Consider the following 5,017-nt stretch of genomic DNA (forward strand, 5'->3'; position numbering starts at 1 on the left):
AAATAGCATAGATTGCACTGAGCTATGTGCAGTGTAGTCTACACTATTCCGAAAGGCTTGAAGCAAATTAACCAGCATTGCATCTCTTTTTTATTTTTAATAACTTATTTGAACTCCGGACTTCTTTTGTGTTCAGTATGCAGCATTCAAAGCGACGTCATCAGTTTCCAACATGTTCTAACATCATTTGTTGTTTTTCGGTCATCTACCTAATTGTTTAGAGAGCTAAATGACCATGAAATTGAAAATCACTACAAAATGAATTCTGAAAATGTTAAAACTTGGCATGGTATCATCATTTCACCCGCATAGCATGTGTGAAAGAGTAGAGAGGGTCACGGCAAAAACTGGACGCACTTCGTGTACAAACTGGACAAACTCTTTCGGAGTATTAGGGTTTCGGACGAGAACTCATCTGTTACACGGGCACTTCAATGTTTTTTAAACTTATTTGAACTCCGGACTTCTTTTGTGTTCAGTATGCAGCATTCAAAGCGACGTCATCAATTTCCAACATGTTCTGACATCATTTGTTGTTTTTCGGTCATTTACCTAATTGTTTAGAGAGCTAAATGACCGTGAAATTGAAAATCACTACAAAATAAATTCTGAAAATGTTGAAACTTGGCATGGTATCATCATTTCACCCGCATAGCATGTGCGAAAGAGTAGATAGGGTCAGGACAAAAAATGGACGCACTTCGTGTACAAACTGGAAATAGAAGAAAATAAATAAAAGAAAAGAAATAATGCAAAAAAGAAAAAAAACTATACAAAAAAATTACTCAAAAATAAATAGAAGAAAATAAATAATGTAGAAAAGAAAAAAACTATATAAAAAATTACTCAAAAATAAATAGAAGAAAATAAATAATGCAGAAAAGAAAAAACTATATAAAAAATTTGTTGGCGCGCTGCCCAGTGGGCCTGCCAGACCTAGGGTGTGCAAATGCAGGCCCAGAAGGGCCAGCAGACTCACAGGGCAGCGCACCCTATTTAGGTCCAGAAGTTTGCTATATAGAGAAGCTCGAAGGAGCAGCCGCGGCTGGGTTTATAAACTAGTGCGGCTGCCCTTCGCTCGGCGAGGTGGGACTAAATATTGTGCACCGCCGGTGGCAGCGCACAACCATTAGTACCGGTCGGTGGCTCCAACCGGTACTAAAGGGGGGGTCTTTAGTACCGGTTCGTGGCACGAACCGGTACTAAAGGGGTCGTTTCCCGCCCCTTGGCCTAGCGAAAATTGGCCTTTAGTACCGGTTGGTGGCTCCAACCGGTATTAAAGACCCCTCCTATATATATGGCACTTACAAAAAAAATAGTTTCATCGACCACCAGTACTTCTTCTCGATCCAACTTCTTCGCCGCGCCTGTCGCCCATCACGCGCCGCCCTCGCCGCCCACTACAACAAAATTGAGATACTGTGACGAAAATCCACGTGACGTTGGTGGACAACGTCACGCAAATAACTAATATGTGACATTTTCGCAGGTGGCATCATTGATTACTTCAAATCGATGATGATAGACGTCACTAAATTGCCTCGACCATAGAGCGCACCTGGTTGCCAATTTGTATGACGTTTTGGAAATTTCCATGACCAACCTACTAGAGTTACCGAATATTACGAATGTGTGATGATCGACTTTTTGTCATGTAATGTCGAGTAGTGGCACCCCCATAGCTACTTCATGGTTTATTGAGCGGCAAGACCCACACGTCAGTGTTGGTAGTGGGGCCTGCCATATTTTATTTACAGAGAAGCGATGTAATTATTTTGTTCTATTTAATATAAATAGGTATAGTGGCTAAGGAAAAACTTATTGTGTTATATCTTTTTTTGCGGGGAGTGTTATATCTTTTTTATGGTGTGTTCTATCTAATATAAATAGGTAGTTGCTGGGCAAAAAAGTTCAACCTGACATTCGTGCGCTCATGTTGTTTCAGTGAGTCCAAAAAAATGAAATAGGAGATTGAACGAAAATGGGAAAACTTACAAATAGGTTTCGTTCTATTTGAAAAATAAGGTTTTTTACCCACCCACTCTGAATCGAGCACTTATGAGGTGAGGTTTCATTCTATCTAAAAATAAAAAAATAAAAGAAATAGGAGAGTCGATGGGAAAAGTATGGCACCAGAGGTTCGACCCCAAGGGAGTTGACAATGGGAGTACTTTTTTTTGCGGCAATCAGAATACAATTTACGTTGTGCTAAAATATAGGAGTATGTATTATTCCCCCACAAAATAAATACTCCGTATGTATTATTACGTTTTGCACCAAGTAACCATCAGATCAAATGTTCCACATGTAAACTATAGAAGATAATTAAAAAATAGAACAAGTTATTTTTGGTGAGAAACTAATTGACTGAACACAGGATTTATCTTCTTTGCCCACAAAAAATAGGACATATTTTTTGCAATCTAGCAAAAGCATGGAGACGGGAGAACAAATTTCAAGAAAAGAAGGGCAGGGCGTGAAGTCTATGTGGGGCTTGCAATGTCAGTGACACGTTCTCCTACCACAAATATCTCCTCCCACGATTTCTCAAAAAAAAAAATCCTCCCACGATCCACGTCTCTTCTCTTCTCTGGATACAAAGCCAAATCGCTATATAGCACTACTAGATTAGACGCCGCGGCCACCGTGCTGAAATCTGGATCTGGCAGCACCGGTGTCATCCTCGGCTGCGAGCGACATACCTCCTTCACCCCAGCGCCTCAAACTCGCCCCCTTCCTGCAAGTTGCGAAGGCCGCTGACAGGGCGTTCATCCACCTTCGACCTCACAACCGATCTGACCGCCCCGGATGTCGTTGCCGCCCGGCCAGATCGCCATGGCACTCGACGCCACCAACACCTGCACACTTCAGGAGGACCTGACGGCTGACGCCACACGGATCTGGCTGTCACGAACACCGCCACCGCCACACCGTCTTTCTCGCCAGTCCAGATCCACTTTTCCCTTATCTCAGTCGTGGTACGGGTGCCAGTCGCAGCACAGAACTATGAGGCATTGACGATCCAGCCGTTGTCTTGTTTTTTTGTCTCTTCAGGTAAGCCTATTCCCGCCGCCTTTGGTTCGTCTTTGCCTCCGATTCACAGGATCCCGATCTAACATCATTCCTCTCTACACAGGATGAACAATAATGCGGCACTCCCTCCATCGGGATCCAACAACACACGATAGTTGCGACTCCGTCTTCCTCCTCAACCATGTTGTTCCAAAATTTTGGATTGTTACAATCCACACCGTACACGATTTTGTATTTTTGCGTGTGTGCCAAAGTGCTACATAGGCGACAAGTTTGTTCCCTGTGTGATTACCCCTCATCAGCCAACCAATGATTGTTTTGCATGTGGAGTAGCGCTCATGCCAGAATCGAGCATTATCTGAAACAGTTGTCATTCTCTCTAGATGCTAATAGGTACCAGTGAGATTGCTCACCTCCCCTCTTTGTCTTCCCACCGTAAAAAAAGCAAAATTGCTCTTTCTCGCAAGTAATGGATATGCATGGATTTATATATGTGCAGATAGTTGTAATGTGTCTATAAGTCTGTTAGCCGCACATGCATGATATAGCAAGTCACTACTAGCCTTATAATCACAGCATGCCCTCTTCTTTTGATCTGTTTACGAGTTTGTGGCAAATTTTAATCCTATGCTAGCTTTTGACAGGATAATATGCAAGTCACCTTTGAAGAAAATCGCGATGGACAAAGAAGCGTTACAACAACTTTAGTCGCCTTCAACAAATTAGGAGAAGAGACGACCAAAAAATGTTCCTTCCTTTGATGAAGATGGAAGCTATACAAATATGTTTGGGGGCCAAGACAACTCATTTGTTAATTTAGTCCTTAGTGCCGATGCTACTTGTTTCATCAAGTTTCTATGTAACTCGTGTTATTTCGGCCTATGTAGTATGTGAGCTATGATTCTGTTTTTAATAAAAATTACGATGGTGATCTGTGCTGTGAAATAGGCGAGATTAATTGCCTGCCATATATCAAGTAAAAGTAGTATGTGTGGACAATCGAAAGATGGATTGAATGAGTAGAAAAATTAAATAAAAATTTAAAATAATTGGTGAAAAATGGATATAGCCCAACAAAGGCTCAATAAAAATTGAGTACTGCATCAAACGATATTGGGCTGCAAATTGGCCATGGCCGAGAAAATGGATATAAATTCAAATCAACCAAATTATCGGGCTCGGCCCATTTAGAAATATAATGTGTATTGGGCCATCGAAAATCTAGTGACATCGTACGTCACTGAAGGTCCCATATTGAGTGACGTTTTGTGCGCGCGCCGTCACTAGGAGTAATCTGTGACGGGGATTCCATGACGATGCTCGTGACGCACGTAAAATGTCATGCATGGGTATTTTGTGACGTTTATGGATTTTTCATGACATTTTTTAACTCATCATAGTAGGCCTGATCTCTTGTAGTGGCCCCCGCCGCCCGTCGTCGCCGTCACCGCCGTCGCCCACGCCACCCGTCGTCGCCGTCACCGCCGTCGCCCCCGCGCGCTGCGCCCGTCCCCGCCGCCTCTCGCCCGCCGCGTCCGTCCCCGTCGTCGCCCGCCGCCGCCCTTACGCCGCCGCCCCCCGCTCGTACACACACACACACACACACACATTGTTTTTACTTATTTTCTATTTTCTGTTGTTTAGATTAATGTTAGATAAATTACTTAGATAATAATGTTAGAACGTTAATGTTAGATGAATTATATGGAAAAAGATGTTAAATATTAATGTCAAATATATTTTACATGAATTAGAACAAGTTGAACTAGTTGAATTAGTATAGCTAGATATTAATTAGGTATATATATGAGATTTGAACTAGTTTAATTAATATAACTAGTTTATTTTTAGTATGAAAATTAATAGAACAAGTTTATTTTTAGTAAGAAAATTTAGGTATATGAGATTTAATGATCTAATCAAAATATTACTATATAGAACTACCTACTTTATTTTAGTAATAAATTAATAAAACTAGTTTATT

The 5,017-nt window shown here is 41.5% G+C and overlaps 1 long non-coding RNA gene across 1 annotated transcript; it reads left to right on the forward strand.

The window, feature by feature from the left end:
- The first annotated feature begins 2,619 nt into the window (after positions 1-2,619).
- Positions 2,620-3,957, forward strand: LOC119319599. Its single transcript, XR_005154533.1, has 3 exons — positions 2,620-3,054; positions 3,137-3,426; positions 3,678-3,957. It is a non-coding gene; the product is annotated as an uncharacterized LOC119319599 (long non-coding RNA).
- Positions 3,958-5,017: the final 1,060 nt, after the last annotated feature.

The sequence above is a fragment of the Triticum dicoccoides genome, chromosome 6A, assembly GCF_002162155.2.
Source record: "Triticum dicoccoides isolate Atlit2015 ecotype Zavitan chromosome 6A, WEW_v2.0, whole genome shotgun sequence".
Classification (NCBI taxonomy): Eukaryota; Viridiplantae; Streptophyta; class Magnoliopsida; order Poales; family Poaceae; genus Triticum; species Triticum dicoccoides.